The sequence below is a fragment of the Bubalus kerabau genome, chromosome 20 (assembly GCF_029407905.1).
Source record: "Bubalus kerabau isolate K-KA32 ecotype Philippines breed swamp buffalo chromosome 20, PCC_UOA_SB_1v2, whole genome shotgun sequence".
Lineage (NCBI taxonomy): Eukaryota > Metazoa > Chordata > Mammalia > Artiodactyla > Bovidae > Bubalus > Bubalus kerabau.
In genome coordinates this window covers 30,848,488-30,861,258 of record NC_073643.1, presented here as the reverse complement: position 1 = coordinate 30,861,258, position 12,771 = coordinate 30,848,488, and the positions used below count along the sequence as shown (strand labels likewise).

At 43.7% G+C, this 12,771-nt stretch overlaps 1 long non-coding RNA gene across 1 annotated transcript; it reads left to right on the top strand.

The window, feature by feature from the left end:
• Nucleotides 1–814: 814 nt before the first annotated feature.
• On the top strand, nucleotides 815–12,543 carry LOC129635467 (uncharacterized). The gene is made up of 3 exons (XR_008706315.1): nucleotides 815–916; nucleotides 9,585–9,662; nucleotides 10,484–12,543. It is a non-coding gene; the product is annotated as an uncharacterized LOC129635467 (long non-coding RNA).
• Nucleotides 12,544–12,771: the final 228 nt, after the last annotated feature.

Genomic DNA, 12,771 nt, shown 5'->3' with positions numbered 1-12,771 from the left:
TGCCACAGATGGAGTATCCAAGTCCATAAAGAAGGGCAGTTCAGGCCTGCTGGGAACCAAGGATCTCTTCCTAAACGTTGGCTTTGATAAGAATCATTTGAGGAGCTTATTTAAAAAGCAGATTCCTAGGTTCCTGCCCTGGAGGTGCTAAATCAGTGGATCTTGGGTAGGACCCAGGAATCTGCTTTTTAAAAAAATCTCCTAGGGACTTTTTTTTTAAGATAGAATTCTCATGCCATAAAATTCGCCCTTTAAAAGTATACAATTAGCAGTTTTTAATATATTCACAAATGTGTGCAGCCATGCTAAGAACAGTTCCATTACCCCATAAAGAACCCCTACTCATTGGCATTGCCTCTGTATTCCTCTCTCTCTCCAAACCCCTGTCTCTATGCATTTGCCTATTCAGGATATTTCACATAAATGAATTACACAGTATGTTGCCTTTTATGTCTGACTTTTCATTTTGCATAACGTTATTAATATTTATCCATGTTGCAGCAGGTACCCATATGTCATTCATTTTTAAGGGTGAATAATATTCTATTATTCATTGCAGCTGTGACGGCGCACGAGCGCGGGCGAGAGGAGCTACCCCACGTCCGAGGTCAGGGGCAGAAGCCAGGAGGACCCCGTGCCCGAGGGGCAGCGGCCAAGAGGAGCTACCCCGCGTCCGAGGTCAGGGGCTGCCGCCGAAAGTGCCAGGCTGCAACGGCGCATGAGCGGCCGGCTCCCTGCCCGAGGCCAAGGGCGGCGGCAGGGAGGAATTACCCCACACCGGAGGCCTGAGGCGGCAGCCGGGAGGAGCTACCCCAGGGCCAAGGAGCCGTGGCTGCGGGGCGCAGGAGGGCCGAGAGGAGCTACTCTGTGTTCAAGGTTAGGAGGGGCGGCTGTGAGGAGATACCCCACGACCAAGGTAAGAGAAACCCAATTAAGACAGTAGGTGTTGCAAGAGGGCATCAGAGGGCAGATACATTTAAACCATAATCACAGAAAACTAGTCATTCTAATCACACTAGGACCATGGCCTTGTCTAACTCAGTGAAACTAAGCCATGCCCTGTGGGGCCACCCAAGATGGGCAGGTCATCGTGGAGAGGTCTGACAGAATGTGGTCCACTGGAGAAGGGAATGGCAAATCACTTCAGTATTCTTGCCTTGAGAACCCCATGAACAGTATGAAAAGGCAAAATGATAGGATACTGAAAGAGGAACTCCCCAGGTCAGTAGGGGCCCAATATGCTACTGGAGATCAGTGGAGAAATAACTCCAGAAAGAGTGAAGGGATGGAGCCAAAGCAAAAACAATACCCAGCTGTGGATGTGACTGGTGATAGAAGCAAGGTCCGATGCTGTAAAGAGCAATATTGTATAGGAACCTGGAATGTCAGGTTCATGAATCAAGGCAAATTGGAAGGGGTCAAACAGGAGATGGCAAGAGTGAACGTCGACATTCTAGGAATCAGTAAACTAAAATGGACTGGAATGGGTGAATTTAAATCAGATGACCATTATATCTACTACTGTGGGCAGGAATCCCTTAGAAGAAATGGAGTAGTGATCATGGTCAACAAAAAGAGTCCGAAATGCAGTACTTGGATGCAATCTCAAAAACGACAGAACGATCTCTGTTCGTTTCCAAGGCAAACCATTCAATATCACAGTAATCCAAGTCTGTGCCCGAACCAGTAACACTGAAGAAGCTGAAGTTGAACGGTTCTATGAAGACCTACAAGACCTTTTAGAACTAACACCCAAAAAAGATGTCCTTTTCATTATAGGGGACTGGAATGCAAAAGGAGGAAGTCAAGAAACACCTGGAGTAACAGGCAGATTTGGCCTTGGAGTACGGAATGAAGCAGAGCAAAGGCTAATAGAGTTTTGCCAAGAAAATGCACTGGTCGTAGCAAACACCCTCTTCCAACAACACAAGAGAAGACTCTACACAGGGGCATCACCAGATGGTCAACACCAAAATCAGACTGATTATATTCTTTGCAGCCAAAGATGGAGAAGCTCTATACAGTCAGCAAAAACAAGACCAGGAGCTGACTGTGGCTCAGATCATGAGCTCCTTATTGCCAAATTCAGACTAAAATTGAAGAAAGTAGGGAAAACCACTAGACCATTCAGGTTTGACCTAAATCAAATCCCTTATGATTATACAGTGGAAGTGAGAAATAGATTTAAGGGACTAGATCTGATAGATAGAGTGCCTGATGAACTATGGACTGAAGTTTGTGACATTGTACAGGAGCCAGGGATCAAGACCATCCCCATGGAAAAGAAATGGAAAAAAGCAAAATGGCTGTCTGGTGAGGCCTTAAAAATAGCTGAGAAAAGAAGAGAAGCAAAAAACAAAGCAGAAAAGGAAAGATATAAGCATCTGAATGCAGAGTTCCAAAGAATAGCAAGAAGAGATAAGAAAACCTTCCTCAGCAATCAATGCAAAGAAATAGAGAACAACAACAGAATGAGAAAGACTAGAGATCTCTTCAAGAAAATTAGAGATACCAAGGGAACATTTCATGCAAAGATGGGCTTGATAAAGGACAGAAATGGTATGGACCTAACAGAAGCAGAAGATATTAAGAAGAGGTGGCAAGAATACACAGAAGAACTGTACAAAAAAGATCTTCACGACCCAGATAATCACGATGGTGTGATCACTGACCTAGAGCCAGACATCCTGGAATGTGAAGTCAAGTGGGCCTTAGAAGCATCACTACTAACAAAGCTAGTGGAGGTGATGGAATTCCAGTTGAGCTATTTCAAATCCTGAAAGATGATGCTGTGAAAGTGCTGCACTCAATATGCCAGCAAATTTGGAAAACTCAGCAGTGGCCACAGGACTGGAAAAAGTCCATTTTCATTCCAATCCCAAAGAAGGCAATGCCAAAGAATGCTCAAACTACCCCGCAGTTGTACTCATCCCAGTTCAGTTCAGTTCAGTTCAGTCACTCAGTCGTGTCCGACTCTTCATGACCCCATGAATCGCAGGACGCCAGGCCTCCCTGTCCATCACCAACTCCCGGAGTTCACCCAATCTCATGTCCATCGAGTCAGTGATGCCATCCAGCCATCTCATCCTCTGTCGTCCCCTTCTCCTCCTGTCCCCAATCCCTCCCAGCATCAGAGTCTTTTCCATTGGGTCAACTCTTCGCATAAGGTGGCCAAAGTACTGGAGTTTCAGCTTCAGCATCATTCCCTCCAAAGAAATCCCAGGGCTGATCTCCTTCAGAATAGACTGGTTGGATCTCCTTGCTGTCCAAGGGACTCTCAAGAGTCTTCTCCAACACCACAGTTCAAAAGCATCAATTCTTCGGTGCTCAGCCTTCTTCACAGTCCAACTGTCACATCCATACATGACCTCTGGAAAAACCATAGCCTTGACTAGACAGACCTTAGTTGGCAAAGTAATGTCTCTGCTTTTCAATATGCTATCTAGGTTGGTCATAACTTTCCTTCCAAGGAGTAAGCGTCTTTTAATTTCATGGCCGTGGTCGCCATCTGCAGTGATTTTGGAGCCCAAAAAAATAAAGTTTGACACTTTCCACTGTTTCCCCATCTATTTGCCATGAAGTGATGGGACCAGATGCCATGATCTTCGTTTTCTGAATGTTGAGCTTTAAGCCAACTTTTTCCCTCTCCACTTTCACTTTCATCAAGAGGCTTTTTAGTTCCTCTTCACTTTCTGCCATAAGGGTGGTGTCATCTGCATATGTGAGGTTATTGATATTTCTCCCTGCAATCTTGATTCCAGCTTGAGTTTCTTCCAGCCCAGCGTTTCTCATGATGTACTCTGCATATAAGTTAAATAAGCAGGGTGACAATATACAGCCTTGACATACTCCTTTTCCTATTTGGAACCAGTCTGCTGTTCCATGTCCAGTTCTAACTGTTGCTTCCTGACCTGCATACAGGTTTCTCAAGAGGCAGATCAGGTGGTCTGGTATTCCCATCTCTTTCAGAATTTTCCACAGTTTATTGTGATCCACACAGTCAAAGGCTTTGGCATAGTCAATAAAGCAGAAATAGATGTTTTTCTGGAACTCTCTTGCTTTTTCCATGATCCAGCGGATGTTGGCAATTTGATCTCTGGTTCCTCTGCCTTTTCTAAAACCAGCTTGAACATCTGAAAGTTCACGGTTCACGTATTGCTGAAGCCTGGCTTGGAGAACTTTGAGCATTACTTTACTAGCGTGTGAGATGAGTGCAGTTGTGTGGTAGTTTGAGCATTCTTTGGCATTGCCTTTCTTTGGGATTGGAATGAAAACTGACCTTTTCCAGTCCTGTGGCCACTGCTGAGTTTTCCAAATTTGCTGGCATACTGAGTGCAGCACTTTCACAACATCATCTTTTAGGATTTGAAATAGCTCAACTGGAATCCCATCACCTCCACTAGCTTTGTTCGTAGTGATGCTTTCTAAGGCCCACTTGACTTCACATTCCAGGATGTCTGGCTCTAGGTCAGTGACCACACCATCGTGTACTCATCTCACACGCTAGTAAAATAATGCTCAAAATTCTCTAAGCCAGGCTTCAGCAATACGTGAACCATGAACTTCCAGATGTTCAAGCTGGTTTTAGAAAAGGCAGAGGAACCAGAGATCAAATTGCCAACATCTGCTGGATCATGGAAAAAGCAAGAGAGTTCCAGAAAAACATCTATTTCTGCTTTATTGACTATACCAAAGCCTTTGACTGTGTGGATCACAATAAACTGTGGAAAATTCTGAAAGAGATGGGAATACCAGACCACCTGATCTGCCTCTTGAGAAACCTATATGCAGGTCAGGAAGCAACAGTTAGAACTGGACATGGAACAGCAGACTGGTTCCAAATAGGAAAAGGAGTATGTCAAGGCTGTATATTGTCACCCTGCTTATTTAACTTATATGCAGAGTACATCATGAGAAACGCTGGGCTGGAAGAAGCACAAGCTGGAATCAAGATTGCAGGGAGAAATATCAATAACCTCACATATGCAGATGACACCACCCTTAATGGCAGAAAGTGAAGAGGAACTAAAAAGCCTCTTGATGAAAGTGAAAGTGGAGAGGGAAAAAGTTGGCTTAAAGCTCAACATTCAGAAAACGAAGATCATGGCATCTGGTCCCATCACTTCATGGCAAATAGATGGGGAAACAGTGGAAACAGTGTCAGACTTTATCTTTTTGAACTCCAGAATCACTGCAGATGGCGACTACGGCCATGAAATTAAAAGACGCTTACTCCTTGGAAGAAAAGTTATGACCAACCTAAATAGCATATTGAAAAGCAGAGACATTACTTTGCCAACAAAGGTCCGTTTATTCAAGGCTATGGTTTTTCCAGTAGACATGTATGGATGTGAGAGTTGGACTGTGAAGAAGGCTGAGTGCCGAAGAATAGATGCTTTTGAACTGTGGTGTTGGAGAAGACTCTTGAGAGTGCCTTGGACTGCAAGGAGAGTCAACCAGTCCATTCTAAAGGAGATCAGCCCTGGGATTTCTTTGGAAGGACTGAGGCTAAAGCTGAAACTCCAGGACTTGGCCACCTCATGCGAAGAGTTGACTCACTGGAGAAGAGTCTGATGCTGGGAGGGATTGGGGACAGGAGGAGAAGGGGACGACAGAGGATGAGATGGCTGGATGGCATCACTGACTCGATGGACGTGAGTTTGAGTGAACTCTGGGAGATGGTGATGGACAGGGAGGCCTGGCATGCTGCGATTTATGGGGTCGCAAAGAGTCGGACATGACTGAGCAACTGAACTGAACTGAACTGAATATTCTATTGTATTGATGCTGGGAGGGATTGGGGACAGGAGGAGAAGGGGACGACAGAGGATGAGATGGCTGGATGGCATCACTGACTCGATGGACGTGAGTTTGAGTGAACTCTGGGAGATGGTGATGGACAGGGAGGCCTGCATGCTGCGATTCATGGGGTCGCAAAGAGTCGGACACAACTGAGCAACTGAACTGAATATTCTATTGTATGGATTTACTACATTTTATTTATCCATTCATTGGCTGAAGGACCTAAGAGGTGCTTACCAGAAGGACACTTTGAGAAAGGCTGCAAACTAAGTTTTATAGGGAGATCAAAAGCAGTTTGGATGTCTCAGGTGCTCATAAAAATGTAGATTTCGAGACCCAACCCAAATCTCCTGAGTTAGAATCAGAGGAGGGCCCAGAGATCTGTATTTTTTTTTTTTAATTTTATTTTAATTTTAGACTTTACATAACTGTATTAGTTTTGCCAAATATCAAAATGAATCCGCCACAGGTATACATGTGTTCCCCATCCTGAACCCTCCCCCCTCCTCCCTCCCCATTCCATCCCTCTGGGTCGTCCCAGTGCACCAGCCCCAAGCATCCAGTATCGTGCATCGAACCTGGACTGGCAACTCATTTCATACATGATATTTTACATGTTTCAATGCCATTCTCCCAAATCTTCCCACCGTCTCCCTCTCCCACAGAGTCCATAAGACTGTTCTATACATCAGTGTCTCTTTTGCTGTCTCGTACACAGGGTTATTGTTACCATCTTTCTAAATTCCATATATATGCATTAGTATACTGTATTGGTGTTTTTCTTTCTGGCTTACTTCACTCTGTATAATAGGCTCCAGTTTCATCCACCTCATTAGAACTGATTCAAATGTATTCTTTTTAATGGCTGAGTAATACTCCATTGTGTATATGTACCACTGCTTTCTTATCCATTCATCTGCTGATGGACATCTAGGTTGCTTCCATGTCCTGGCTATTATAAACAGTGCTGCAATGAACATTGGGGTACTCGTGTCTCTTTCCCTTCTGGTTTCCTCAGTGTGTATGCCCAGCAGTGGGATTGCTGGATCATAAGGCAGGTCTATTTCCAGTTTTTTAAGGAATCTCCACACTGTTCTCCATAGTGGCTGTACTAGTTTGCATTCCCACCAACAGTGTAAGAGGGTTCCCTTTTCTCCACACCCTCTCCAGCATTTATTACTTGTAGACTTTAGGATCGCAGCCATTCTGACTGGTGTGAAATGGTACCTCATAGTGGTTTTGATTTGCATTTCTCTGATAATGAGTGATGTTGAGCATCTTTTCATGTGTTTGTTAGCCATCTGTATGTCTTCTTTGGAGAAATTTCTATTTAGTTCTTTGGCCCATTTTTTGATTGGGTCATTTATTTTTCTGGAGTTGAGCTGTAGGAGTTGCTTGTATATTCTCGAGATTAGTTGTTTGTCAGTTGCTTCATTTGCTATTATCTTCTCCCATTCTGAAGGCTGTCTTTTCACCTTGCTAATAGTTTCCTTTGATGTGCAGAAGCTTTTAAGGTTAATTAGGTCCCATTTGTTTATTTTTGCTTTTATTTCCAATATTCTGGGAGGTGGGTCATAGAGGATCCTGCTGTGATGTATGTCAGAGAGTGTTTTGCCTATGTAAAATACAGAGATCTGTATTTTAAACAAACTTTTCAAGGAGATTCTTTTGCACAATGAAACTCAGACTTAGAGTGCAAGTGAGATGAGGTGGATAGCAGGGAAAGCGATTATTCCCTATAAAATTGTTGTTCCCAAGTGGCACCTTTTTCAAAAGTTTTTAAAGACAATGTGAAGAGATGAAACCTCATCATTGAGCAATATGACTATGATGAGAAGACTTGAACAGAAGCTCCACAAACACAAATCTTGAGACACATAGAGGAGGCAGTCAAAGATGATGCCTCTTACTATTTTTCCTACTTTGTGTTTTATTTCTCTGTAGACCCTACCCTCTGGTCAGGCCTCAACCCCAAATCAGTTTCTTCTGACATAAGAATTGAACTAAATAGGTGTAATGTCATAGATTCTGAGAGCTGGGAACTTAGGAGCTTATCTTGTTCAGATGCTCCAAACGTGTGATCGTCCAGTGAGTTTTCAGGGTTCTTTTAAAAACCCTTCTTTACAATAGCCCTCTCCCCAGCTCCAGCTGTCTAGATTTGATAGCTCTGGGATCTTGACGTCTATGGCTTTATGAAGCTATTCAGGTGAATCTGAGTGTCGGCCAGATATCTATAACCACTGGTCCAACACCCTCATTTTTCAGAGCAGGAAATTGACTCAACAGAAAACTGTAGGAAAGAACATTCCCTAGAATTTAGGTCCCTAAATTCTCATCGATATTCTTGCAAACCTGTGTTGTCAAAATGTCTAATCATAAGAGTAAAAACTACATGGAATTTGAGAATTTGGTTGCTGACACTGGAGTACAAGTCTATACACAAACAATCAGGATTTAACTCAGTCCTCAATGTTGTTATGTTAACTGGCCGATGACATGAAATTGTGAAAGAATGAACAATGAATGAAATGGTCATTATCAAGTTAATACCCTTAGGAATCAGCAGCCATTAGTATTTCAATTCTAGCGATATCTCCTGGTGGTTTGATTATCATTAAGATGTAGAAATTAGAAAACTTGGACATCAGCCGTATCATAAATATGGATAAAATGCTCACTCGCACTTATTTACCGTAAACCTGGAAATAACAACTTTCCGGCTCAACAGTTCTCGAATTTCACTGTGTATTAGAATCACCTGGGAGAGTTTAAAAATAGACCCTTGCCCAGTCCCATCCTCAAGACAAGAAAATCTAGGTCCAGAGCCCAGGCTCATGTATTTTTACATGAAAACTCCCCAAAATATTCCGATGCATGGCCAGGGTTGATAATCACTAGTGTAGCTCTTTGGATGCCTAATAAAATAAAAAATAATTAGAAAAGTTTAAAATTTCTCATCATATTCCTGAAAAATATTTTCACCCTGAATGGGCTCACGAAGGATCTCATTCTGTGCTCCTACAGCCTAGGAATTATAATCAGTAACATTTGTGCCCTGCTTTGTAATTTACTAAGTGCTTTCACATACATGTCACCACGCAGTTATGATTATTTATGAAGTGTCTATCATACCTTTTCTGCTAGAAGTTTAAGGTGGTAGAATCTCCTGTCCATTCTAAAAAGGACTCCATTAATGAGGCTTTTCTTTTTAGAATTTTAAATAAGTCAAAGGAAAAAAATGTCAGAAAACAGGACAGAACTCTTTTCACTGGAAAACTGTGCTGTAAGTAATGACACTGGGATACCTTGCATATTGTGTGTTGAGACTGAGCTAAATTCAGCCTCGGAGGTTCACAGACTGTTGGAGTTGAAGTAATGATGAGAAAGGAATCAGGGGGAAAAAGTGAGTTCTGGACCAGGGCTTTTCAAAGTCTAAATGCATATGAATCAACTGGGGATCTTGTTAAAATGCAGATTCTGTTTCGGTAGGGCTCAGGTTGGAGTTGGGATTCTGAATTTTTAAAAGGCTCCCAGGTGACACCAGTGCTGCCGGTCTACAGATCAGTGTGAGTGGGATGATTGTAGAATTAGGGACAGGCATTGGAAAAGGGTCAGAAGATCTGTGCCCCAACCTCTACCCCCAGGTTCTGGTACCAAGAGGCTTTGGAGAAAGAAGTCACTTTATCCCTCAAATTCTTAGATTTCTCATCCACAAATTGGGGTTGGGATACTGGTCTTGATCAAAGATGACAAATACTTAACCCTTGTGACTGCTCTGTCAGATGCTGTGGAAAGATGCTGGATCAGTCAGATGCTGGAGACAAGATGGACATGATTTCCAGTCCTCCCATCCAAAGAATGTAGGTGGGATCTTCAGGAAGACCTTAGTTAAGTTGTCACATGTATAAACTGTGACCCATTAACTCTTTAACATGGATCTGATTATCAAAACAATTAGGTGTAGTGAGTCAGACTTGGTATGGATAAGTTGTAATGGGAAGAGAAGCCACAGTGAGGAGCCTGAAGCTCCCAGAGGCCCTTCAACAGGAAAGATGCTCAAAGAGAGGGAAGGAGTCCAGAGGCAGGGGAGCCACAGGGCATATACTTAACTCACTTCCTAACATCCTGGTCCTGGGGATTACCATCTCAAACCTTGGTCTTCAGCTTCAGCCCTCAAACCTGGACTTGTACTACAGAAGGGACTTCTCCAACCCAACCAAAGCAGAAGATAAGACATCCCTAGAGGCAGAGCCTGCTCACTTTCTCCCTCAGGACCCAGGTATCCTTTCCAGCTCTGGCTGGTCCTGACTGTGCTGAGAGTGGGCTTCCAGGACTTCCGAGGGTGGGGTGGAGATGGCACTCAACCTCATTTTCTGGAGTTGTGCTCCAGCATCTCTTAATTTTACAAGGAGATGGTTCTATGTCCATGAATAGAAATGCAGTTCAGTGGGAGCTGTCTAGGGATAAAACTGATCAATGCAGTTCTCAGGCAAAATCTTCAGGGGTTGTGTGACTGGCACTGTTCTCAGATTTTCAAGGTTAAAAGAGATACTCCCAGAGGGAAAAGTACATATACTCAGATATAGACAGTATGCCAAGGCACTGTGCTAGCAACTCTCACTTTTACCTCATTGAAGCAGCACAACACTACAAATTTTGTGTTATTGTTCCCATTTCACAGGTGAAGAAACCGAGGCTCAGAGAGGTCACCAAACTCGTGCAACTTGCACAGCTGAAATGTAGATGACATGGCATTTGATTACCAAGTCATCTGACTCCAAGTCTGCTGTTCATGATGCTGCATCTCATTGCCTCCAAGGTGCTGTACTCGGAGGGAGGAGTCTCCATAAGCTAAAACTAAGCAAGACTGATGAAATGGAGTCAATTTTATTCTACCTCTCTAGCTGAGGATAGAACAGGTACCTAATTCGATAGAATACTTCTTACAATTCTTCAAAAAAAAACAAGAAAAAAATGTAGGCCTGGCTTTTCTGTCTCCAGGTGGTAACCACAGGATTTGGGGGAGTTACAAATAGATGACATCAAGAAGGTGCTAGGATGCTGAGTGCCTGCTTGAGTGGGGTCCAGCTCCTTCTAGATACAAACTGTGGATGCTCTTAGCAACTCTCATATGTATACCCTCAAACCCTGCAGTCAATTCAGACATGATTTGAAATGTGACAACCTGCCAAACAGAGTGGCAGGTGCTGCAAGGTAGATGCAGGTGAACTATGCAGATGAAGCCCCCTCCTCAGGGCTGACCTTCTGGTTGGGAGACAGGCAAGGGAGCTGGTCACAAGTAAGACATTTTATGTGTAAGGAAGATGATGAAAGGGGGCCCTGCAGTGCTCTAGGAGCACACAGGGCGCCAACCTCTCAGTGGGCAGCGTAGAAACCAAATGGATGAAATTAAACTGAAACAACCTTCCCCTGCCTGGAGGAACTTGAGCCAGACCAGAGGGTGAGCCACTTTGCCGCCTGGAACCGTGGCCGCCCTGCCTCTCACTGGCAGAAACACTCTTTGCTAAGGTTGTAATAAATCCTCCACCAACTTGGCTAAGTGCTGATGTTAAAGTACCAGGTGTGTACACACGTGTGCACACACACCGCATAAACACACACGCACAGCCCACTGCACTCACAAGGTCATATTTCACATCCTTTCTCCGCTCAGGTGAAGCCAAGTGGATGGGGTTTCCTTCACAGTCTGCCCTGGAGATGCTGTTAATGTACTTCAAAATCATTTCCTTTGTTCTTTGGGGAATACACTAAGACATTAACAGTGCTAGACCTGGGTGGTATAATTATGGGAGAATCTTTTCTTCCATTTTTTAAAAAATCGTTTTTATTCTGTAGCTTTTCCAAATGAGCATGGATCACTTGTGTTATAAAAAAAATTAAAAATAAAAATGAGATTTCCTTTGCTCCACTACAACTGCTCTCCATTTCACATTTGCCCTGGAAGACAAGGACACAGGTGGTGTCCTGGAAGCCAGTGGCAGCCGTGGTATGATGACAAGATCACTGGATTAGGAACTACAACACACAAGTTCAGTTCCCAGGCTTCCAGAACTTTCTAATTTTGGGATACTGGGCAAGTCCCTTTACTTCTGTGAGCCTTCATTTTCTCATCTGTAGCATGGAGCAGTAATAGCTCTCAAAAGATGAAATTTTTGCATAAAGGTCAAGTGGGATTATCATTATAACTATTTACATAACTGGATATTGCCTATTTCATGTTTGTGTAGAAAGAAGAAACAAACAGTGGTTCTGTGAATAGTGGCTTAGTCAGTTTCAGCTGGTATCTGGAAGTGGTAGATGGCCTCTAGTGATTCTCACTTCCTGGCATTTATGCCCTTGGATATTCCTCCACTGAGCTGTGCTGACCTGTGTACCCAATAGGATATTGCAGAAATGACAGAGTGTGACTTCTGAAGCTAGGTCATAAAAGAAGACATTGTTACTCTGCCTTCCTCTTTTGCATCACTCACTCTGGGGGAAGCCAGCTGCTATGTCATGAGGACACTCAAGTGTCCTTATGCAGAGGTCCTTGGAGTGAGGAACTGAGGTCAACTGGCAGCACCAACTGGCCACCCATGTAAGAGAGCCACCTTGGAAGCAGAACCACCTGTCTCAAACCTTCAGATGACTCCAGCCCAGGGTAACATCTCAACTGCAAACTCTTGAGCAACCCCAAGCCACAACCACCCAGCTAAGCCACTCCCTATTTCCTGACCCACAAAAACTGTGAGAGAACAAGGGTGTATCATTACTCTAAGCAACTCAGTTGTGGGGTGATCAGTTATGCAGCAAGAGATGACCCTTCAGCTGGCAGCAATCTAGGAAGGTTAAGGACCCACATGGCTTTGGGAAGGGAAATTCATTCCAAGCCGATTTCTTTTCCTTTTGTGATAAGGTCACCTGGTATATGAACAGGGAAGGGATGGGGGAGAGCAGTAAGCATATCTT